This window comes from Drosophila miranda, chromosome XL, assembly GCF_003369915.1.
Source record: "Drosophila miranda strain MSH22 chromosome XL, D.miranda_PacBio2.1, whole genome shotgun sequence".
Classification (NCBI taxonomy): Eukaryota; Metazoa; Arthropoda; class Insecta; order Diptera; family Drosophilidae; genus Drosophila; species Drosophila miranda.
This window is the reverse complement of record NC_046673.1, coordinates 18,744,740-18,770,978: the sequence shown is the minus strand read 5'-3', so window position 1 is coordinate 18,770,978 and position 26,239 is coordinate 18,744,740. Positions and strand designations below refer to the sequence as shown.

General features: G+C 41.0%; 1 protein-coding gene across 3 annotated transcripts in view; it reads right to left on the bottom strand.

Moving 5' to 3' along the window:
• Positions 1-26,239, bottom strand: part of LOC108164714 (zwei Ig domain protein zig-8) — a 169,871-nt gene that overhangs the window by 134,721 nt on the left and 8,911 nt on the right. For 2 of the 3 annotated variants that reach the window (XM_017300593.2, XM_033387911.1), the window contains exons 1-2: positions 6,361-6,969; positions 5,761-5,839 (exon numbers count right to left, since the gene is read on the bottom strand). The exons of the other annotated variant lie outside the window; for it this stretch is intronic. The gene's annotated coding sequence lies outside the window, so the exon portion shown is untranslated. Of the gene's footprint in view, positions 1-5,760; positions 5,840-6,360; positions 6,970-26,239 lie in introns of those variants that run through there. 3 annotated transcript variants of the gene reach the window in all.

The following is a 26,239-nucleotide window of genomic DNA, read 5'->3' as shown; positions in this document are numbered from 1 at the left end:
TGTGACAGCATCCTGTAGCTGTATCCTTGTATCATTCTGTGTGATGTGTTGGTGTCGCTGGTGCGTGCACAACTTTGACCACAATAAAATTTATTTGTATTTTTTTTGTTTTTTTTCCGGCGCGTCGGCCATCGCTCAAGCGCGAAGAAACGAGAAAGTGAGAGAGGAATAAAAATAATGATAAAACAAGCAGAAGAAATGAGAGCAGAGCAGAGACAGGAGACAGACAGCGAGAGAGGGAGAGAGAGAGAGAGAGTCCTTTTTGGGAGAGCCAGACAAAAACGAATTCCAAATTCACTTCAAACGGCAAAAGGCCCGTTATGTATCTGAAAGATACACCAAATTGCGAGGGAGAGAGAGGGAGATTGGCAGAGACAAAGGACAAAGAGTGCATGAAAACCAAGGGGACACTGGGCAATCCTTTGGCCCGGCATCGCCTTTAGTCAATGAAATCTCAGGCCCCACGATTCCAAGGAGGTTTCTCCTTCCAAGCGCTCGATCTCCAGCTGATTGGCGTGGCGCCATCTGGCGGAGTGAGCGAGAAAGAAAGCAAGAACTAGTGCCCACAAAATGATGCCTCTAAAAAAATCGCATAAAATATTGATTCATTTGTGGGTTACGTTTATTCCCGCTTTAAAAATCTTAATGGAAAAGTCTCTTAGGACAACACTTGTGTCTGGCACTGTATAAGGCGTTCCAGGCGTTCCGTTTTATTTCGATATTCTTCTACCCAAAAGCGAAAAAGATCCGTGTACTGTGGCTCTCTCTCTGTCTCTCTGCTGGCCATATTTCAGCCTCCTTTGTGCCTTATCCCTTCCTCTCTGTTGGCCATATCCCCGGGCTTATTATATGGCGAGCCAACAAACCGTAACTCAGACACCGCTCTGAGACTCTGAGGTTGTCCGCCACTCCTTTCCCTTTCCGTAGGGCATGGGGGGGCTTTACTTTGCACGCAACATTTTTCACTCGCTGCCTGCCCGGTGGCTGTGTGCGTGTGAGTGATGCCGTTCCTTGTCTCCCTTCCCTTTTATCCTGCTGTCCAGTCCAGCCGTGCAATTGTTCTTCACGGTGGGGGGGTTTGGGGGGTTATTTGGTCAATGCGTCAGTTTTACGGCTCGTAATGCTTGTAATTGATTGTTAATGCCGCACTTAACCCAGACTCCCAGCTGGGCCAAAAAGGACAATTGTCCTTGCCACGGAGCTCCACGGCTCAGGGGAGGGGGGGTTATGAATGAGTGTCTCTCCGTCTCTCCTTCTCTCTGTTTCTCTTTTGGTTTCCCTCTGGGCCGTGTTGCATGCCTCTTGGCAGGCTACTCCGTGGGCAATTGTGGAAATTCCTTTTTCAAAAAATCAGTTAAGAAATAACGAAATGAGGATCGTAAGGCCGAATCCCTGCATCGACATGCCCTGCATATTTCATACAGGCAGAGAGGCAGAGCCATGTGTGGCATCCACAAGCGGCAACGTTAATGCCGGGTTAAGCCAGCGGCAGGCAAGGCCCGTACTAAGCAGGGTCCAGGGCTGGGAACAGGAAGAGAGTCACTGAAATGCAACCGAAACGCCAGAAAAGGAGGCCAAAGGATAAGAGAGCCAGGGCAGGGGCGGCGTCAGGGGCGGAGGCAGAGGCGCAGGCGGCGTCAGGGGCAGAGGCGGAGGCAGAGGCAGAGGCAGAAGTGGAGGCAATGAGAATGACAGAGAAATGGCAGCGGAAATGGGCAGAAGAGAATGGCAATTTGGAATGACTGAAATGCTCATCTTCTGGCTCCATTCTCCATTCTCCAGTTTCGTTTACGCTTTTTCTCTTATTGAATTCGCCGCATGCCAACAATGGCAACAATTTCTGTTGCATGCCACCCAAACAACTCGAGCAGTCGTCTCCCTTCAAATTATGGCAACAATTTCTGCAAAAAGAACAGGAAAAACAGAGCGACAGGGCAACAGATTAGCCCAAGAAAATAACATTATACGAGCAAACTCTGCCACAGACACAGCAAATATTGTTGCACACACACACACACACACACGAGTACGATGTACTGGTGGACGGGTGGAAGGGTGGACGGGTGGACGGGTAATAGCAGTATCATTGACAAAGGAGGAGTCGTGGCAATGATTTACCAAAGAAAGTGTGGGAAAGGCGATTCTAGAGCGTGAAGTCGAAGCCTCAGCATTGCCATATACAAGGACCACAAGGACTACCATCCGCAAAGGGAGTGCACCATCAAGAGGGGCGCCGACCGAGGGGCGCTGCCGCATGACGCGTAGCCCGGCCAGATATGCGAGGAAAATTAGTACTAAGCAGGCATTAAGGCATTCATGAAGGCATTAAAGGCCATCTGTGGGCTCCTTTCATTAAAAGAATATATATCTAGATACAGATAATACAGATACAGATATTCGTGGTATATATTGCTTTTAATATGGATTGCATCTTTGATGGCCCTGGCAGGGATTTTTCTCAACTTCAAAAGCGAATAAATTGCCTAAAACTACAAAAAAATAAACAAAAATTTAAATATTCGAATAAAGCTGGCAGTATTACCCTTTTAGGGAGGTATATATATCAAAGATTATGTTTTAAATTAAATAAAATCAACAAAAATTTCTTAAATGACTACGAAAAACCTTCTTAATCTCTGGGACCGCCAAACCATTTAAATCTTTCCTTTTTTCAATAGTTTCAATGATTTAATGTTTATGGATATTTAGTGTAAGTTTTATAATAGTTCTGGGGTTCTGGGAGTAATGAGAGTGCTCTCTCGCTCTCTCGCTCTCCCACGATCGGGATCACAGCCCTCTTAAAAGCTTTAGCTAGACAACCAATTGCATGCCCTGTGCACTACTTTGGTAGTGTGCCACATCCTCCCCATTAGAGGCACACAAATCTGTGGCCATGTCTCGCTTTGCACTCGATTAAGATGTGTGTCAATTGGGGGCTCTGCTGTGCTGTGCTCTCGAATGTGAAAAGCCTCTAATGAAAGTGCTTCCCCCCCCCCCCCCCCACCCTTTTCCCTTTTCCCCTTTTCGCTTTTTAATCTTTTTAATTGTTTTGTAATGAAGAGACAGCCGCGTGTGACCTTTTGCAGCAGAAACAATTACAATGGCAGGGGGCAAATCGTATCCGAAAGATAGATTCGTTTTAAAGTAACTAGCCAGCCAGCCAGCTAGCCAGCCAGATGGGAGTCGGTGGGGGGGCCTGCCAGTCGTTGAAATGAAAATGAAGATGAAATAAAATGGAAAGCACAGAAACAGAAACAGAAAACAAGAAATAACAAGAAAAACTAGAAATTTTCTATGCTGTAAACGAAATTGAAAATGAACAAGCGAAGCGAACACGGACATGGGGCAGGACATGGGGCAGGACATGTAGCAGGCGCCCAAGTGGGGTTACCAGAGAGTGAGGACTTGGACAGAGACATTTGAGAGCTGGTACATGGGATGTGGAGGGGCAGAGAGGGGCAGGGATGGCCAGGATATATGGGATCTATCCGCACGTGGGTGGGCGTGTGGAAGGTGACTCTAGGGTTTGTTTTTCTTCTCGACGAAACTCTGCATTCTGCGCTCTCTGTGTTCTGCGTCTTGTAATGAGGCAAGGAGCAGCACAAGGAGCACCAGGAGGACGGGGAGGAGCACCAGGAGGACGGGCAGGACCGGCAGCACCCATCAGCTCCTTCTTAACTAACCAAAATCCATGAACAGAATGCCATCGAATGTGGCCTGTGGTGGTAGGGTCCTGGCGTAGGTCCTGTCGCTTAAAAGCAAATTGCGCTGAAAAGCAATCAGCGCATAAGTGCAATACAAATACAAACAAGTTTATTGCGTTTTCCTGCATTCCTGTGCAACCCCCCCTCCACGCCACCCCCCTTTCACCATGTTTCCGGTCAGCAAAATGCTGCAGAAGGTCTCTGGCATTGCATAACAAAATGAGATGCTTGAATGGGGGACTGGGGGTGGGGACTGGGGGGGGTTAGCCAAAGTGTCCAAAGCAGCATAATATTTACTGGCAATGCCGTGATATATGGCCGCTTATTAGACGCTATTAGACGGGCAAAAAGCACAGATTTCTAATTTGGGCGGGCAAACACGGGACGCGGCATCCGGGATCCACATTGATATCCGGTTTAGTGCATAGATTGATGGATAAATAGCCGGGGAGTAAACATGCGAGTAGATGTGACTGTGGCTCATCGTGAGGTGCGCACGGGGGGGAGGGGGTTTCCAAAATGTGGGTCAACTTTTCAGCCAAGATATTCATGCACTCATACACTCAGCGAAAAGCAAAGCAAAGCCATTTTTAAATGCAAATAGAAAATTTGGGCAAATTTGTTTTAAGAAATACCAAAATGAAAACCTTAAATTTCGGATTTTTTTTTAAATTTGATAAATTAATAAATAAATTAATAAATTTATCATATTTTTCTCTCGAAAATATTTGAAACAAAATTTTTAGTCGAAATATGAAACACTTAAAAATAAATAAAAAATTTTTAAATTAAATTAATACCAAAAACAAACAAAAAAAGACATTTTTTTCATTTGAAAGTTTTGACCTGTATTTATTTTTAATCGAAGCATAAAACACTTAAAAATAAATAAAATATATTAAAATTAAATAAATACCAAAAAAAACCTAGATTTCCGGAAATTTGGTTTTAGAAATTTATTAAATTTTGTTCATTCGAAAATGTTGGCCTGTATTTGAAAAAGAAATATAAAAAACATAAAAATAAATAAAATATATATTTCAATTAAATAAATACCAAAAAAAGAGACCAACAAGAAAATATGTTGCCTGTATTTAAAAAATAATTTTTCATCGAAATATAAAAAACTTAAAAATAAATCAAATATATTCAAATTAAATAAATGCCACAAAAAAAGAAACCTAAATTTCGGGAAATTTAATTTTAGAAATTGATGACAATTTTTTTCATTTTTAATATTCATAAAATATATTCAAATTGTGGGAAATAAATTTAATCGAAATATGCAAATAAATGTGCCACAAACTCCAAATAAAATAAATAAAAATAAAGTCCCTACAAATCTTCGATGCTGAGGGATTTTCGTGGTCCTTAACCATTTCCTCTGATGGAGTGTCCTCTTCGACTGCCGTTTTGCATCTATTTTGCTGCTCATTATTGTGGGGAAATTGTTGGCCAAAAGAAAAGCGATATCTGCCGTTGGCCGCAATGAAAATCAGTTTCGAATATCAGTCGTTGATGGCATATTGAAATTATTAATCAAGGAATATCCTTCCGTTTTAGCTCCGGCGGGTGGTGGCAATCACACAATGGAGACATTTGGGGGGGGGGGGGGGGGGTGACGATCACCCGAGCTGCAGGGCCAGCAAGGCCTCAGCAGGAGAGAATAGGCCCAGTTATTACCCATTCGGCCATTTGAGTGTTGCCATAACCCGTAACCCGTAACCCACTCGAAACGAAACACATTTGGGCCGCGTAATGGCCAGGGTAACGGGGCATGTGGCACCACAGAGCCTTGGACTTGACTTGAGATACCCCAAGAAAGGGGCACCATACGGGGATGCCTGTGGGCCTTCGATTGAGGCCTTCAAAGGTTCTACCAAAAGTTTCCTGAAGGTTGGTCCTGTATTCCTTGGGATATTCAACAAGTTCCGTTTGGATTTCCCTCAAAAAGGGATCTGCTGGGTCCCCTACTGGGGGCCTGTCTCAATGGTGGTTCTGGCTTCGGTTTCGCGGCAGATCCGCGATTGCCATTTATTTTTATTGCCGCACTTACCTGCTACTTAGCGCCTTTTTTGTCCGCTTCCCCTTTTCGGTGCGGCGTGTGGGCGTGGTTTGAGTTTTGACTTTTTCGCCTGCGAGTACGAGAGTGAGAAATAAATGTAGTGGCAGTGGCAGTGGGAGAGAGAGAGCAGGTGTTCCCCCCCGATGGGCTCCCGGCTCAGAGGAGTGCGTCTCTCGATGGTGTCTATGTGGTGCCTCCTTCCTTGACTTTTTTTATTGCGGACCGACTGGATTTTTGGCATCAATCGAATTTATGCATATACAAAATACACGACCGACAAAAAATGAAGGAAAGAAATGCCCAAAAGACGTGACAAAACTCTTTGGAGGCGGCCCTGGTCTCGCCAGATGGAAAACGAGCAAAGACAGAGAGAGAAAGCAGTCGAAGAAAGTTTTTAATTTGCTTAGACGTAGTCCCTGCCGACCCCCCCTCCCCCCCCCCCCCCCCCTGGGCCAACAATTTTTTGTGTATTTTGTGCTGCTTCTGATTCGATTTTTGCAAAATCCGTAGAGCCAAAAGTTCCAATAAATTGAGTGAAAGTTCGCCTGCCTCCCTGCCCCCTGCCCGAGCAGGTGTGAATGATTTGCTTACTAGAGTTTTAATGGAGAGACTCCCACTGCCACACTGCCACACTCTCGCACTCTGGCGCACGCTTATGCCACTTATTGGGGCATTTATTGGGGCAGGCCCATCATAGTATGCCACACTTTTGCACAGTCCTTGCAGTCGTTGCAGTCACTTTCTTTGCACTTTTTGATATTTGTATTTTGATTGTTTTGGCACTTCAAAAAAAACGCAGCAACAATCGGTGGTGGTGCCCCAACACAGACGGAGTGCGGAGGGGGGGGGCAACAAACGCGGGAACGCGACGACAGCGACACCGTGCAAGCACCGTGTGGCAAGCACGTGAGTCGCGGAGACACCGAATGAATGCAAAATGCGAATTGCAACGCGTGTTCGATGCGCTGGCTAGCCAAAGACCGAATAAGTGGCACACTCTGATGTTGGCTCTGGTCGAGGGTCCAATCGAATCGAATCGTGTCGGAGTCGGAGTCGGAAGTCGAGTCGACAGTCGAGAGTTGAGTCGAGAGTCGCGAGTCGAGTCCAGTCGAAACGAGTGTCGGGGTGGAGTCAAGTGGAGGGGTCTCTGGTCCGTGGGCCAAACCGTTGTGTTCGATATCCTAAACGAAACTGAAGCGACTCGTGCCACACACAAAACTCGGCCAATGACTCGTCTGCCGTCTGTGTCGGCTGTTTCGTTCCACATGCAGCACACACACAGCGACACACCTTTGGGCAGGTCCTCGTCCCTGCCGTCGTCGGCTCTGGCCGAGCCCCAAGCATCGTGGGTGTCCCGGACACTGCGCAGGCGTGGACCTGGCTCCGCTGTGGATCCCATCTGTGGATGCCGTTTGCCCCAGAGATGAGCAGGCCGTTTCGACAGCAACTGATTCATTTTGTGAGTGTTTCGAACGAATGATGAATGCAAATGAGTGCCCGCGAAATACAAATCATTACAGTTGCAGCCACGGATGTGTTTGTGAGTGACTTTTACAGTCTAACGCTTTCCACAGCACTCCTGTGGCAAGGATATCAAGGGAAAGCCACTGTTGAATGGTCTAGTCTGTTATATTTCGTAATTATTTGCGAATATATTCATGGAGTAAGTCAGGACTTAGTGATTTTTTTTTTTTTAATTACGATTGAAATATAAAATATAAAATGTTAAATAAAAAAAATATGTATCGCTGATTATTTTTGGTATTATGGAAAGAATTTTGGTTAATTTTCATATATAAAAAAAATTAATTTTTAATAAATTTAATAATAATAATTGTTAAGTTACTAAACTTATTAACTAAAAACAAAAAAACCATTAAAAAAAAGTTAATTACAAAATATGGAAAAACAAATCAAATAAAATTAATAAAAAAATTTAAAGAGGGCAAAATTCTGTAAACTAATAAAAATAATAATATTTAATAATAAATAAGAACTAGATTAATAATTTATAAATTTGTATTTTGAAAATTAATAAAAATAATAATTAATACGAATTAAATTAATAATTAATACATTTTTTAAATGAATAATTATAATAATAAGCGAATAAATACCACATAAAAAATTCGAATAAATAAATTATTCAAATAAAATGAAAAAAAAAACCAACAAAAATAAATTCCAGACCGAAGGTTATGGCTATTAAATCTAATCGTATAAAAAAAGAAAAAATAAATTAAAAATTTCTGAACTCCAGAATTAATGAATTAACATTTTAATTCTGAAAAACAAGTATTCGATAATCTGCACGGTTTTCATTCATTCGTAAATCCGCTCATCTCTGGCGTTGTGGCCTGTGGATCGCATTCGTTTCGGGCAGCGCGAGTGGCGCCTCCGAGCGACAGTCGTGGCCGACAGGCTCGCTGCGTTGCAACTGCAGCAGACGACCGTGTGGCACGACGATGCTGCCACGATGCTGCTGCTGCTGCTGCGTGGCGTCTTCGTTGCTCTGCCGCCGGACAAGTTCAAGGGAATTTCGTGCGACTCGCGGCAACGGCGACGGCGTCGCCAACAAATAAATTACACACGGACACGTACTCACACACGGCAGAGGAGTGGCGGGTGGGGGGTGGTGTGGGGGGGGGGGAGGCGACACGCACTCGCGGAGACAGCAAATGCATGCAAATTAAGATGGCAGCCGCAGTGCTGCTGCTGCTGCTGCTGCTCGGCATTCCTTCGAACTCGGCCAGTGTGTCAGCAGCAGCACCCCACCATCCCCCCCTTCCACCCCCATCCCCTCTCTGTTGCCCACTCTTTCCCACTTTCTCTGCTTTCGCTGCGCATTGCACTTTGCTGACTTTTGCCTTTGGCGTTTTTGCATCTGATTCGAATTCCTTTGGTGGTGCTGGAAAAATCTCTTATGGCTGCTCCACCTGAACGCTTTTCCTTCGTCCTAAGCCCTTGGCACTCACTTCGCTCTGCTCGCTGTGCGCATCGTCGGGCAGCATCAAGTTGATTTTCGGCCACCCTGCACACCCCCGGACCGGCGCCCCCCCGAAAGTTGTCATTAAAAAATTGCACTCAAAAATATATAGAGAGAGAGAGAGGGAGAGAGAGAACTGTTGCAACTCTGTTGCATTGCGAATACAAAAGTGCAACAATATCAAAGATGGAGGCAGGCGGCGGCCGTGGATGCCACACCATCGCCTGATGCCGCAAGGAGGTTCTTGTCTACGAATTTCTGAGGTGAGATTAAGACGAGCTAACAGATTGATTGAAGACCTGCTCTCCTGCTCTGCAGCACCATGGAAATCTTCTCTTGAAAATTGGCGAAAGCTTGGATCGCAAGCCGACCGATGGGCGCTGCCGCATGATGCGCGAGATTTACAGATTATGCGGGGGATATGAGAATGTAGCCACTGATCTTAAGGATTTTAATTTGATTAATGGAAATAATAACATTTAAATTTATTTTTTATTCAAATTAAAAAAAACTCTTTATTTTTTTGTCAGTATTTATTAAGAAAAATAAATTGCAGAATTGTATTTTAAAAATTGAGCAATGAGCCATGATTCTATTGGAATTTTTTACTATACAAATTAAATGTAAAAATAATAATATTAACATTTATTTTTTGTTACAATTAAAAATAAAGTCCATTTTATTTTGTATAATAAATATTGATAAGAAAAATAAATTTCAGTATTTTATTTTAAAAATTTAGCTATGATTTCAATTTGAAATTTGTATTAAAAAAATTAAATGTCAAAATAATAATATTAACATTTATTTTTTAATAAAATTAAAAATAAAATCCTTTTTTTATAATAAATATTGAAAAGAAACATAAATTTTTGATTTTTATTTTAAAAATTAAACTCTGATTTTTATTTTAAAATTTATTTCAGATTTTTAACTTAAAAATTGAGCAATGATTTTTTTAAATTTTTATTATAAAAATTAAAAGTTCAAAAATGTATAAAACTTTTTTTTTGTATTTTTTTTTTTTTATATCAGGAAGGAGGAGAACCGAATATTTGTTTCAGCTTCCTAAAATTTGCCCCCAAAGGATATGAAGGATCAAGCCAATTTTCGAAATTATTCGTTGTTTTTCATGAGAAATCCTTGTGATTCTGAAGGAGGATTGGATTCTCTGGACAGTCCTATATGAAAATACGATATGATTGCTTGAGTTGTGGATGCTGTGGATGATATTCGTCAGTTGTTCTTTGCACTAGCCTGGGGCGAATCTCTGAGCCGAAGCGAAGCATTAAAGTCCCGCATACACTTCAAGAGCAATCTGGTAAATGTGTTCTCCACCATCCATACCTTCGAGTGCGTGCCCGATGCGAGAAGCGACTGGCTACATTGGGCTGTCGTTGTTCTTCTTTGGCTTTTGTGAATGCTCCTGGCACCGCTGCACCGTCTTTCTGGCATTGTTCTGGCCGCCTCCATTGTTTTAATGCAACAGCCACGAAATGCAACTACGACAACGACAACGATGGGGCGACGACGACGTGGCATTGTCAGTGCCGATGGTTACCTGGACGCCTGGGCCTGGGCGCCCCCTCTCGCCGCGTCTGGCAATGTCTTCGTTTCGTTTTTTGAGTTTCGTTATCATACGAGCCAACTGGAGTCTATGCGACTTGTAGAAGTAGATGTAACCAAAAATCTGTTCCATGGCGCCTCCTTTTCATCTGTGTTTCGTCTGCCTCGTGGCTTCTCAGTCGCTATCCAGAATCCCATAGCAAAATACACAGTCTCTGGCAATAAATCAGAGCTGATGCCACATCTTTGTATTTTTGGTAAAACGTTTACGAATTTTTGGATGTTTTAAAGTTTTTCATTCTGTCTTTTTTTCACTTCCGTTGTAAAATATTTTAGTTTTTTTGTATTATTATTTTAATTTATACTATTTAAAATTGTACACTAAAATGTTTATTAAATTTTGTTTAAAAGGTTACAGTAAATAAATATAATAGTAATATAATTTTATATATTTTATTAAAATTTTTCTAGAATTTGGCATATTTATAAAAAAAAAAATGTATATTGCCATTTTTAAAATTTTTTTTTTATTATATTTATTATTATTATTTTTATTTTTTATTGTAATATAGTTTTTGTTGTTTGTTATTAATTTTATTGTATTTTTTTTATTATATTTTTTTGTAATTGTTTTTTTCGTATATTTTTTTTGTGTATTTTTTTTTATTAAATTTTTTTGTTGTAATTTTTTTTTTATTATATTTTTTATTTTTATTTTTATTATTATATTTACTATTATTATTTTTACTTTTACGTTTTATTGTGATATATTAAGTAAACATAATTTTGAATATATTAAATTTTTAGTGGTTTAAGTGAATTATTATTAGAATGTTTTTATCATTATTTTGTTGTGCTCTCAATATTTTTTTGGTGTAATTTTTAATAGCTATTATTTTAATTTTAACATGAATTAATTTTTTTCTTGGCCTCTCAAGAACTCTTCCACTCTGATGAAAGGAGGTTGAGGGAGTGTCTGTCTAGGGGGTATCTTTCTTATCGGATATATCCTTTCAATCCGGCTGTCTGGCTGCTGTAGCTGCCAAAAGACGTGGCTCGGCGCTGCTTTTCCAACTTAAGTGAAATAAAATACAATTTATTTGTATATTGTTTTGCTGTTGACAATTGTGCAGGCAGCGGGCGTGTAAGCAGTAGCTGCAGCTGTGCGAGTGTGTGTGGCGTGTGCCTCATTAGTGCTACATTTCGAGGAGGGGCTCTGGGTTCTGGGCTCTGGGTTCTGGGTTCTGGCCATTGTCTTGGATTGCCTCTCCCCAAGTGGCAGCTGGACGAGGCGACGTGACGTGACGATGCGCACATTTAATTGCGTTTCGTTCGGGTTTTGATTAAACAGAAACGCAATGGCAGCAGGCACTTGCTCGAAACTAGGCCAACAATTCCTGCATTGTCCAACACCGCCCAAAACAAGGGGCTGCTCTCCATAATTATCACGACAGCTCCAGCACTCAAAACAGGGGAGGAAAAATCCCAGCAATTGCCGGCGATTACTTAAAGATTTACTAAGTTAATTCTCTGGCCACAAATGGCATAAATTTAATTGAATAAACCTTCCATTCTTTAATTAAAAATTAATTAATTTCCTTTTAAGGCGCACAAATTATCGGCACAAATGATGGATACATATTTAATAGGCATAACGTTTCTGTTTCCCATTTTGTGGCACATTGGAGATTGTTTTTCTGGGTCTTGGGGCTGCTTTCCAAAAAAAAAAGGCATCTTTTGTTCTGCTCCACTCGGTGTGTTTCGATTTCTAGTCGGATTAAATCGTCTCCTCTGGGGGGGGACTGGGGGGGGCATTAGCTATAATTACACAACCTGCCAATCGGCCAATCGAACACACAAAAGATGCAAAATAGCTGTTTGCCATTTTGTGAGAGCGAATGAAATACGTATTGTACGGCATTGTATGGCATTTTCATTGTGGAATCAATCAGATGACGGCCCGAATCGAAACGAATTTTAATTTTCAAGAGCCTCCCCCCCCTCCCCACCGACCACAGAGCACATTCAATTATGGGCTTCCCCAAAAGAAAGCCCCTGAAAAATGCACATCTTGCCACAAAAAGCAGATTTCCCGTAGATCCTTTGATAAAGGAACCAAACTATTTCCCCTCTCCCGCCCCGCCCCTTTTGGGTGATTATAAAATAATCAGAATTCAACAAATTCGTCTGGCTGTCATTATTATTTTGATTTTTATGATGTGCCAAAGGCAGAAGCCTGTGACGCGGCTCCTGTGTGTCCCTCTCCAGTGTTTGAATGCATCTCTAATGCGTTATGCAAAACTGTCCATTGTGGTGTCCCCGTGTCCTGCTCCTGTCCGTGCATTGTAGCCCCCGATGCTGCCGCCTGCTGCCACAAAGCGGGGACATCACGGAACACACGCACGCATGTGGGGAATTTGTGAGCAAACAAAGAAAATTTCGGTGCGAGCCGCTGGATGGCAAGCCGACTATTGGAATACCCTCAAGTAGAGTCCACCAAGAGCCGAGTCCTGCTGGTGGCAAAGCCTACCTTTTAGTGGCAGGACTCCGTGTCCAGAAAGGATGGCTGGCTGCTGGCAAATAGAAATAAAAATGCCATTGCATACACACAGGCGCCGGCCACAGACGCCGCCAACGTCCTGGCATTTAACTGCCAGCGGATGTTATGGCCGAGTGAGTGACAGGGGGCGTGGCCCACGGGGAGTGGGTGGTTCTCCCGCCGATTGCCGATTGCCGAGAGCCGAGAGCCTAGTTTCATTTTTAATTTATTGATGATTTTATCAACGGCCAATAACAAACCACAATAGCATGGAGGAGCAGCGGCAGTGGCAGCGGCAGGGCCAGGGGCGGGGGCTGGGGCAGCAAACAACGCGGCCAAAATGCTAAACGAAACAGCAACAGCAACAATAATAATGTTGCAAAGGCAACAACAAATCAGCGAAAACACACAATGCCCGAGTGCCAGCACAAGGGGTATATTATATTCGTATGGATATTCGGATTTAGGCCAACGGCGCTACTGTTTATGGAAGACAAACAACAGGGTATACGCGTATTCCATTCGTTTATACATCAGAAACGGGAGGAAAGAGGAGGAAGAAGGAGCAAGAAGGGGTTATAAGTCGTATATCGATCTGTATGAACACCATTTTAATGATATTAATTAAGAAAATTCATAGAAAAACAATTAACAAAAAAAAAATATTTATATAAAACTAAAAAAAAACAATATAGATAAAAAACAAACAACAAATAAAAATTAAATATAAAAAACTAAAAAAAAAATTTTAAAAAAATTTTTTAAATAAAAAAAGAACACAAAAAAACTTTAAAAATTAAATTAAAAAATTTTAAAAAAAAAATTTTTTAATTAAAAAAGAACACAAAAAAACTTAAAAAATTCAAAAAAAATTCAATGCATTTTCTATAGGGAATTTTTTTTTTTTTTTAAGATTAATATTCAAGATTGTAATTTTTAATAAAAAAAAAATCAAAATTGAAACTCTAATATAAAAGGTTTTTTTTTTAAATTTTTAATGTATTTAAATATCACAGCAAAAATATGAAAACAGGGTTTTAAACGTGCCCCAAGAACACCTAGCCCCCCCCCCCAATTCCTGCCTTATAAAATTTGTAAGTACCGGGTATTCCCATAGTCGAAATATTGGAAAATCGGTTTCCTTTTTTTTGTGGAGTTTTTTTTGTGTGTGTGGGTGGCAGTCCACAAACGTTTTTGAGAAATTTGCGTTGATTTGTAAAGCGCGTCAGGTGCGGAAATGACGCCATTTTCGGTGTATATGTCCAGAAGAGCGGATGGCAGAATGGGAGAGAAGAGAAGTGGCGTCGGCCATTTGCAATAAATGCCAAATACCCCAAAAGCAGGCGATGGCGGCAATCGAAGCGAAGCCAGAGCTGAGCCTCCAACCAACTGCAGTGCTTACAAATGCAAATTGAAACATGATAATTGGTCGCCGCCGAATGTGTGCACAAGAAGAAAAGCGAATGGGAGAAAGTACACCCAAAAGATCGATGGAAAGGTTGCTCTTCTATTTTGTTTTCCCCAAGGCCGCAAGGTAAGTCTCTCAGACGAAAAACTATATTTCCAACAGTCAGTCACTTCTTTTTTCCCCTCAATTTGGGGTCAACGAAATTAAAAGCCAATAAAAACGCAAACATTTCCAATATACTTTTTATGCCCGATATTATTTCCTAAATTGATTGAAACCAATTGGCATATAATTTCATTAGCTTTGATCTGAAAACCCATTCAAAAAAGCAAAAGATAATTTTTGCGGTATTTTTTTTGGTATTTTTGGGGTTCTTGATGAAAGTATGCCCTCAATTACTCACTTAAAAGACAAAAAAGTTGTGAAAGTGATTTGTGGGGGAGAAAACCAACCATTAATCCATAGAAGCCCACATTAAACCCCTTTTAAAATAAATTAAATGCTTTAGAATATTGCGTACGTTTTACTAGATCAAACCAAAGATTATGGCTTTTCATTCGATTGTTGAACCCTTGGGGAAAATATTTTTGTTGTGTCTCCAACGAATGCCTCAATCTCCGACAAACAGCTGCCAGTGGCAGGGCTTTTTCTCCGGCCCCCACATTAATCAAGGCCATGATCTTGGCTGCTCTTTGTGGGCTTTGGCCATGCCCCCTCGATGCACCTTAATCTGGTTTTGGGATCTGCAGGCACTTGCTGTTCTTCCTTTTCTGCAGGCATTGGCTTTTCTTCGAGCTGCAGTTGCAGGGGCTTTTCAATGAGCATTTGAGCTTTTCTTTTCAGCCAGCTAAAACCTTTGATCTTGGCTTTGATGCATCGTAATCTGGTGCTGCAGCTGGTGTCCTTTTTGGCCTTGCCTTCGGCTTAGTTCAATTGAAAATTAATTACTCAAAAAAGGCTTACAAAACCACACTTTAAATGCGAGAAATTCAATCGGAATTTTGCCTGTTTTTTCCACTGTGCAACGGGGGGGATACATGCCCATGCATATGTGAGTGTCTGTGTGTGTGTGTGTGCGATGGGGGGGAGGGGGCGGGCGCAGATTAATTCACTCAACTGTAAAACCGCTCATTGCTGTAACATTTACGCAGCGGCGCGTCCTGCGGTCAGTGGCGTTGACCAGGACATGCCACGCCCCATTCGCCATTCGCCATTCGCCAAGCAAAACGATAGCCCATCGAGAGGCAAGAGGCACCGGCCAGGGGCTCCTGCGGCCCACCGGTTTGTTGCAATCGTATTTCCACGGACTCTTCAGATTCCTATAGCATAATTATGCCACCAGCATGGGGCAGGCATGGGGCACTGGGCTCACAGTGGCACCATGGCAGGCAGACACAAAATTGGACTTCGCCGTCCGCCAATTGATATTCCCTGCTAATTGCCAGCGCGTCCGTTCAATGTGCAACGCGCAACGCGCACGGACACAAGCCCCACAAAGCCGCCAAGTCGCTAGGCTGATTCTGCCGCCTACTGACCAATTATGGCCGCTTGGCCTCCGCCTCCCCAGCCACTCTGCGCCGCTCCACCGCCACCCCATTCTAGATCATCAATTTAATGACGCTGCCTCCACACACACCCATATTTAATGGCACATTAGTTAGTATTTCGAGCAGGCTTTAAGCACTGCTTAATGATGGATATATGCACGTATTTATTCCAAATACAGCCGCACTTTTGAATGCGGAATGTGCATCCCAGCCTCAAACTTAGAACAAGACCATTCTATGACCTTTCCAGGGTTTTTTAAAGACTGTACCCTGAAGATATATCGAGCCTTGGTTCAAGTTTTCTACCACTTTTTCGGCTTCTTCAGCGGGATGAATTTTTCTAGGAAATGCGGGGACAGATCAAAGCAATTACCGAAGCGGCGGCTGTCCCTTTGTCGCGCTCTCCTCCGCCATCAGGCGCACACTGCACGAGGAAGAGTGGGTGCGTGAGAGGGAGACAGAGGGAGAACGATTAAGTGCCTGCAATTTCATTTGCTCATTCCGGCTTTAATAATGATCCGTTTTGATGGTCCAGTCGCTACAATTCCGCTCTCCTCCGCCATCAGGCGCACACTGCACGAGGAAGAGTGGGTGCGTGGGAGAGAGACAGAGGCAGAACGATTAAGAGCGTGCCATTTCGTTTGTGCCTTCCAGCTCTACGATTCTCGTATCTTTCAAATTGTGAAGGCCACAGTTTTTGGTTTTTTGTGCAAACAAAAAAATAGAAAACAATTGAATTTAATTATTAAATATTTTTCCAATTGTTTTAAAGCTTTTAGCCACCCCTTGTTTGGATTTTAAGTGATTTTAGGCGTTTATTCAGGTGATTTTCTTTGTTTAATTTTGATTAAAACCAAAAAACACGCCATTTCCATTAGCAGTTTTACACGCTGTTCCTGCTTTGCTCTCTCATTAGCGCCAGAGTTGACAAACCATTTTGACGGGGTTGCCACCCAACAATGGGTGGGTACTACGGGAAGTGCTTTAAGCATGATCTCCGAGTCTTTTGCCTGGCACTCGTCCGACTTCTCTTCTGTCTTTCCGCTCCAAATCCGCTCCGATCCCTGCCACATGCAAATTTCAGCCCCCCCCCCTCCCCCGCACTCTTGGCAGTGGGCTTTGTTGGCTTCGCGGCTCAAGCCTTGGCAAATGTTTGCCAGCATATGCATAAAGTATACTTTTGCCCGCCAAAAGGAGAGAGGCCCAAGCAGAGAGACACAGACACAGAGGGAGGTCGGAGGGCGGTGGTGGCATCGCCATCGCCGATTCCTTGAGCTGTTTGCTGCTAATTGTTGCCACAGACCCAACGCCCCCTCAAGCCACCCCCATTTCCTTCTTCTTTCCGCTGCCTTGGTAATTTTTAAACAAACTTTGCGACATTTGCGTGCGTTTTTCGTTTCGTTTGAAGCGTCTGAGGCGTCTCCGACATTGTCGTTTGTAGGCGAGAACTAATTACATTTTCGTTTTCAATTAGAACAAAGCGAAGCGAAGCAACGTTTTTCGGGCCCGTTCGCCCCCAGAAAACTCTTCGCCGAGGTTCGGTCGGTGGGCGGTGGGGGGCGGTGTGGGGCGCGGGGCAAGGCTTTGATTCTCGGGTCTGCTTTCCACGCTCCGTCTTTGCTGCTGCACTGAGTTGTAAATTAGGAAAATTCCAACAACAAACAGGCAAAAGCAAAGGCGCGACAAGGCGGCGATGGAATACAAAATGTCCGCAGGGTCGGGCGATCCAGTTGGAATCCAGTTTTTTCCCATATTTCCTGCGGGGAAAATATTTTATGGGAATGGGAAATCTCCGGACACGACTTCCTTCCCTCGATGATCCCGCGTCGAACTCCATGATTTTCGCATGTACTTTTTGCGACAGTATTTCCACTTTATGGACTTCACATAGTTGAACGATTTCCTTATACTAATATTTGCATTATGACTAATATTTTTATTATTAATACTATTATTACTATTTTAATTAAAATTTTATGTTTTAATGCTATGTAACCTCGACCTTCGACCTTGCTGACACAGCAATATAGAAATACATAAATATAATATTTTTTAATTTTTAATAATTTGTTATTACCTTTTTATTAAATTTTTTATTCATTTTTATAGATTTCAATATTTAATTTTTGTTTTTATTGATTTCAATTTTAAATTTTATTAATTTTTATTGATTTCAATATTGACTTTTTTTAAAATTTATTTTATTTAGGTATTTACTTTTATTAATTTTTATTCATGAAAATATTTATTGTCACCGAAAAATAACCATAAAACTTTCAATAAATTTGTATTAATTTTTTATTTTTAAGAAAAAAAACCCTTTTTTGGTTGCCGCTTAAAATATATTCACAGAGCGGTTTCGGAATGAATTCCATTAAAATATTCCCCGATCCATCCGCCAACCCCGACGTCTCCCTTAGAGTTCCAACCATTTCTACAAGTTTCTTGTGGCTTGACCCCTGGACGTGACTCAGCCTGATATAGATCCATTCACGACTATTATTAATATTTTAATTATAATTTTGTGTAGCTTTTATTATGTATTCCTTTAAGAGCTTATCAAGTGTATTCGTTCCGTAATCGAATAGCAAGCACCAGACTCAACATTCAAGTCGATGAAGCAGGGGTTCATTTGTCAAGCTCTCGGGTAGAAATGATACGATGTAGAAGAATATGTGTTCTGTGGCCAATCCATGTCTTGAAATCCATTTTATATATTTATATAGTCTTATCCGCGCCATGCCAAAGGTCGTGCCTCTTGTTGCTGGAGTCTTGGAGTCGAGATCCACACCGTGGTGACCCCGAATACCAAATGGCGGGTGACCCCGAATACCAAATGGCGGGCCCAAAATGGTGCGGGCGACCATTGGGGCTGGAAATATGTCAAGCCAATGACTTTGATCAGAAAGACAGCCAGAATAATCGCACGCATGGACATCATCTTTTGAGTATTCTCTGTGCTCTAAAGGTCCTGGCACACGTTCACTTCAAACTACACAATTTAAATGCTAACCTCTGCCTCTGGCTCTGGCTTTTGACAACAAGCGACAGGGCATTCAATGTTCTGTTTCTGTTTATTTTTGGGATCAATTCTAAGGCCACCTCAACCCCAGACACGTGTCCTGTATCTAGGTGCGTGTGCGTGTGCCTCTTGGGTGGTGCAACGCGCTTTTTCCCTGCCTTTCTGGCTTCCTGCTTTCCCTTTCTTTTGGCTTTTCTGTTCGATTTGCTTTCACTTTGTGCTCTCATGCAAATCTTGAGAGAGGGAGAGAGCGAGTGTGCATCTGTATCTATGTGTTCATCCGTGTGTGCGCCTGTGTGTGTGTGTGTGGTATTTGTAGCTTCATTTGCTCTACACTCTGGCGCTTTGACTTTTTAATTAATGGTATCAATTTTTTTAATTGAAAATTTCTTTTGCCACCTGCAACAAATGGAAGCACTACGCAATCACCCCCCAACCCCCCACCGCCAGCCCATCCTCCATGGAAGGGAATGGAATATTGAATAACTGTCAGCAGCTTAAAGCTCTCCCCCTTTCCCCCCTTCCCCCCGTCTCTGGCCACGCATTAACCTTAATTAGCTTGAATATTTTTTGAAGCTCGTACTTTTGCGGCAGTTTTAAATCGCATTTCAATCGCAATTATGCGAGGCGGCAGCGGTTCAATTGATGCTCATTGAGAATGTGTTCACCCACATTCCATTAAATCCGTGCCCCACCCATTCAGACAAGGACTCTCGAGCACTATCGTCCTTGAATATGATATTATTTATAAACGATATGCACCACATATCCACCTTCTGGGAAAAAGGGATCATCATCAGTGGAGACCAAACGAAGGCGGCTTAAGGGCAGTCCCATCCGGAGGCTTGGAGGAATTTAAACAGGATCCCTGGCTCCCTTCTCTTCCTCGTGGCCACAACTCCCGCAGAGGAGGCGTCTGTGTGCCCTTCAGCCAGTGCCACTTCTGATGGCTCGAGTAACTGCCGAGCTCTGCCGAGCGTTTCTTCGATCCACAGGGCCATATCGAGGGAATTCTTGCTCCTGAGAATCGAATGTCCACCAAAAGATACATAGCTCGATCTCGGCCCAGCCTTACTCGGACCGCAAAAGGGGTTCCCAAGTGCCCATGGGCGATGAACAGACCATTGACAGCTGATTGAGGAAAGCCAGGGTGATATCTTTCCCGCGTCTCGCCAGCAAATTCCCTTCGGGGTTTTCCACGGTCGAAATACTCCACTTTTGTGCAGCAAGTTGTTCGAAAAGCCTAAACAGCTGATGCTATAACCAAAGCAACCCTGTGTTTTGCGCTTTACAGCACTTTTGTGCGCCTGAACCGCAGCCTGTTAATCGTTTTCGTTCCGACAAATTAGGGATATTCGAGAAAGTGGAATATTTGTTTACTTATGTTAAATTAAATATGGTTTTTCTTAATCTTAATGGTTAAATTACAAAAATTTTCCATAAATAATATAATATAATAATATTAATATAATATAATACATATATCTAATATAATAATATTAATATAATATAATACATATATTTAATTTAATATTTTATATTTTATTAATTTATATATTTGATTTATTTTAAAGTTTTATTTAGATAAAAAAATGTATTAAATAAAATGGGCCCATTTTCCTTCGAGTGTTAAATGCCGAAGGACCTCTAAATATTCTATAAAATGAGGCATACAAGTATTTTCTAATCAGTTATCACCGAAAATGTCCCAAGGCCCTCGGCCTACGAGTCTCACATCCCATAAGATGATCGTTGCAATGCCCTAAACCTTTTTGTTCCAGGGTTGGCGATGATGATCCTTTGCAATGCCATTACTCAGGCATGCCTCTCTCTCTGTAGCTCCCTCTCTTTGTCTCTCTCTGGAGTAATCATAATTAAGTTTTGTCTTGCCCGTTGACTTGTGCAATTATGCAGACTGGGGCAGGAGGCAACTTCGTTAAGCCAATGAATCGAATATGGCTGTCGTTGGCCTGTCTGGTTGCTACCCTAAATGTGTGCATTAAAAATTTGTTACCCAACCGAATCGTCGAATCCTCGAATCCCCGAATCCCCAACGGGAGACAGACCGAATCAATTGTTTGCCTAATGCAATTTCCAGTGCCACCAGTTGGAGATGGAGATGCAGATGCGATGGCGAATCTGTAACCGAATGCCGATGTGGCTCTGCTCTGCGGGGCCGAGCGGATGCCAAGGTAATCAACAATCAAAATCCAAAGTCGTTGGGCACCACAAACGCCCACTCCACGGGGGGGCGGGTGTTGGGCACAGACGTCGCCGACGCTCGTTTGGGTCACTCTTGATGACGACAATTTGCATGTCAAGTCCATTAGGAGCATGTTATCATCCATCCCTGTGCCACACACAAACACACACACACACACCACAAGAGCTGCAGCAACAGCAGCTTTCTCCCCGCCCCATTTCTTCTTGCTCTGGTCGTTGTTTTTTTTTTTTCTGCTGCATTTGGCGCTCGTTCTCTCCAAGAGTTGCTTCCATTTTTTTTTTTTGGCTTGTTAAGCGCAATTAGTCGGTATTGACCACACACACACACACACCCATAGATTTGTGGGGGGGGGAATCATTTCGGTGCATCATTGGATGTGCCCCAATGATGATGGGTGTTGGTGGCGTTGGCTTGCCTTCAAATTCTAGACGCCCCGCCCCTCCCCCCTTTGGCACTCCTTGGGTCGTTTCAATCAACAAATTAATGCAACAGCAGCTTCGGGATTTTTCCAGGCAACGCATTCGATTTCCCCCCCCCCCCCCCCCCCCCACACACTTTGTTTATTAAAATCTGTACAACATTTTCATTCATTTTCATTTCTGTAGGAATTAGGATAAAAAAATGAAAAAACAAAATAAATGCACATCGATTTTTGGCACTGCCCGCGCGGTTCCGATCCGAAAATTCGTATTTATTTGTACTTGAGAGTGGAACTGCGGATATGTATTGGTGTATAAACACACACACACACACGCACACACACGAGTATGTGTGTGTGCATGTTTTTTAATGAAAAGTGGAAAAAGCACATGTGTGCACATCACCGATAAAAAGCGGTTGGGTGGGACAAATTTTGGAATTTTCATTGTTTTTTTTTTTAAAACAATTCCCCAACCAAAGTTAAAACAAAGTTTTAAGGAGATTTTTGGGGGATAATAAATATGTTCATTAATAAAATTATATATTGAAATCAATAAAAAAATTAATAAATCAAAAAAATGAATAAAAAATTATTAAAAAAATTAAATTTTACTATATTTATATTTACATATAATATAATATTATATAAAAATAATAATTTAATTTATCTTATTTTTAGTTGTTTTTAATTTTTTTAAATTATTTAAAATAAAAATTAAAAAATATTTTTTTTTAATTATAAATAATTTAAAAAAAATCAAAATAACTAAAAATAATACCAACACAAATTAAAAAATTTAACATTCATATTTATAAAAAATTTAAAATAAAAATAGTAAAAAAAAAAGTAATACAAAAATTTAATAAAAATTAAAAACGATAAAATTAAACTATATTTATATATAGTATATAATATTTACAAATAATAAAAAAAAAAATTAAAATTAATTAAAAACAAATAAAAAAATAACTTAAAATTAGACCAACACATTTTACAAATTTTAGCCCATGTAGACTAAAAACGGTATTTTTTTATGAAACTGTGCATAAAAACCCCATTTTTTAACCATAAACCAAATTGGTGGATATCATTTTTTTGTACTTTAATTTTTTGAGAGTAACCCAATTAAAACCGATTTTTAAGAAAAAAAAGATAATTATGTAGAAATAATATAAAAAATTAAAAAAAAATGTACCGTAAATGGATAGATTATCCAAACCATTTTACATAATTTTATCATGTGTTGTTATTTTTGTTAATTGTTATTATTAATAATGAACGACATTATCAAAAAAAAACCAAAAAAATACCAATTTTTTGTGTAATATTAAAGTTTTTTTCTAATCAAAATGTAAGCGACTTTTTCAGACCTTGGACCAGAGCAGTGCAAATATTTTAATATCAAACTTTTCATTGTGAAAAATACTTGAAGTACTGTATCTCTATCTGTATCTGCGACACAAATTTTTGCAGGCGTGGGCGTGGAGCGTGCTCTTACCAGGAATACGATAACGTGGGTCGTACCAGCCGTAATGCGCACAACGATTCCCGGAAATTCCCTGTATTCTGTAACAAAATAAATCAGTGATTAAGCTCTAGGATAGAGGAGCTCTCAGAAACCGAGAATCTCCCATTAACGATGTCGGACTAGATTTCCGGGAATTTTTTGCCTTTGCTGCCTTGGTTTTCCCCCCTATTTTTTTTTTTTTGTTTTTTCGCATTGTAATGATGGAGCAACCAGCCGGAGGGCGCACACCTTTAACTCATCAATAATTTCCCAAATGAATGATTAAACGAGATGCAATTTTTGTCCATGGCCCCAAGGCAGAATTTTCAAAAGTACTTTTTGCAAGCCCGGAAGTAAAAAGAGTTTTCTACGATTTTCAATAGAATTTCATAATGTTTTAAACTGCCTTCAACTCGTTTCAAAATAGCTTTTTGGCGAATGAATAAAATATAGATACCGATTTGAAGGGCTTTAAGGGCGCTGCCCCAACCCTTGACCCTTGCCCAGCTCTGGTCCGTTGCCGTTTTGGTGTTTTGGTCACACTTTTTGTGGTGGCAAGCAAGAGGCGGGTGCGTCTTGATTTGCCACATAGATGCGGCCCGAGCGAGTACGAAGATTTTTGAGCGGTTTGCTGTTGGCCTCTGGCCAAAAATTGCATGTTTGCCGCCGCACTCTCTTCAGGAATGTTGCATGAAATATTTTATGATTTATTTGCGTGCTGCACTTAACAGCCAGGACAGCGACTCCGACAGCAGGGCCTCTGGACAGGACATGGACATGTGCTGTCCCCCGATTGTGTGTGTCCAATCTGCATCTTTGCTTTGACCTCTGTTTTGACGCATTTAACAAATTGGCTAAGAAAAACAATTCGCAAATGATTTAGGATAAATATACATATATTTTACTGTCAAACTCAATCAAGTGGTCGATGCATTGAGTCCCAGCCCCCCAGCGAGCCTAATCCCCTGCAGAATGAAGTCGACTGGAGTCCGTGTGGCTGCGCTGGACACATGTATTTATGTGTTTACTCCAAGGAGCACCTACTGTACTGCCACTGCCACTGCACTTGAAATCGAATGGCGATCAGACACATGTATTCGATTTCATTGCTCAAAAGTTGCTCAAACATAACTACGAGTGGAACTCTCTGGAAAATCGGCAATTTCCTTAATTAAAACCATTTTCCGTTCTGTAAGCAACCCAAAGGCTTAATGCTGCCTGCTGCCTGCTGCCAAGGCCCTTGTAATTTTGGCCAAAATTCAAACACTTTCGAGGCTGAATAGTTGAATGGTTTTGCAGGTCCTTAAGCTGCAATTTACGGCTATATTTGATGGGCTGTTTGGCCGGTTGTTAACAATGCCTTTCACAGGGAAATATCTTCCGGCTTTCGGCCACAAAAGAAGCCGATTCTGATACGCAATCTTTGCAGTAAATTAATACGCGATTAAATAAACAATAAAGTACATTAAAATATTAATTTAAATATGTTTTTTGAGTAATGAATAAAAAAAACAATATTATACTTTAAAATATTAATTTAAATATGCTTTTTAATTAATGATTAATATAAAATTAAATAAAAAAGAATAATAAATAAAAATAAAAAAATAAATAAATAATAAAATAAAAATAAACAATAAAATACATTAAAATATTAATTTAAATATGTTTTTGATGAATGATTAAGTGCAGTAAATTAATGTAAAATTAAATAAAAAATTTAATTAAAAAATTATTCATGGAAATATTAGTTTAAATACGTTTTGAAATTAAATATTATTTTAAAAAAACAAAATAAAGTTAAAAAAAAAAATTTAAAACTCTTTTTAAGTTTACAAAAAAAATAATATTTGAAACTCTTTTTAATACGGCCCTTAATTAATCCAAATACTAAACATTTAAAATAAATATATTAATAAATTAAATGTGCAGCAAATATATTGAATATAATTATGAAAACACTTAAATTTAATTATATAAATTTATTAATTTTTGTTTAATATGGGATATCTTTTAATCAATTATTTGCATATTTAAATTTGTACAATTTGTACAATTTAAACAACAAATATGGGATGACAAAGAGGCAGCCACAGAGAGCCACAGAGTCTGTAGAGATAACGGAGGAAGTAACAGAGCAAGTAACAGGGCAGATAACAGAGAAAGCAACAGAGGAAGTAACAGAGGGAGAAACAGAGCAGATAACAGAGCAGGTAGCAGAGACAGTAGCAGAGCAGATAACAGAGCAAGCAAAAGAACAGATAACAGATAGACAGAGACACTAGAAGCGGCCATTGAACAAAGTGCAGAGAGTATCCAACCTCAACGATCGACGTCAAGTCATTCGGCAAGTAACAGAGCAAGTAACAGAGCAGGTAGCAGAGCCAGAAGCAGAGCAGATAACAGTGCAAGTAACAGAGAGAAAGAGAGAGAAAGAAAGCCTAGAGGCGGCCGTCGAACAAAGATCAGAGAGAATCCAGCCTCTACGATCGACGCCAAGTCATTCGGCAAGTAACAGAGCAAGGAACAGATGAAGTAACAGAGCAAGTAGCAGAGCAGATAACAGAGAAAGAGAGACTAGAACAAAGAGCAGAGAGAATCCAGCCTCTACGATCGACGCCAGCGTCCCACTCAAGCCACACGCCTATCACGAGCGCAATTATTTGTACTATCAATAAATTAAAATTAAATCACAGCGAATCTTACACAAATTTTGCACAAATAAAAACCTGGCGTCCTGGAAAACCCGGGGCCACAGATCGAAATACAAACCCAAGTAAAACTATTAAAATTTCAGTTCGTTTTGTGATCTGTTTTTGAAGACCTCTTGAACTCCTTTTCGGCAAAATATTCTTAAGAAAATGAAATGAATCTCCAATGCAACATTTAAGCACTCGCAGTAGAGGAGGTCCTGCGAGAGTGGTCATGTTTTTTACCCTCAAGCACACACTCTCAGAGTAATTTCACTACATGAAAGCCGGTCATAAAAGTTGCTTAAGAAATGCCATTAGTTGGGGGGGGCGAGCGACAGGACTGCACAGCGGGGAGGGCAGAACAATAAACGACTCTTATGAGTGGCACATAAAGCGAAAGCAAACGACGACTCTCTGACAGAATCCCGAATGACAGCAGGGTTGCACTGGCGAGTCATCGATGGCTGGTGGCTATCGATGGGGTGCCACAAGTGGCCGCTGTAGGGGCTATCAAGCGAGCACCACTGTAGTGCCTGCCACTACATGTAGCACGCTCC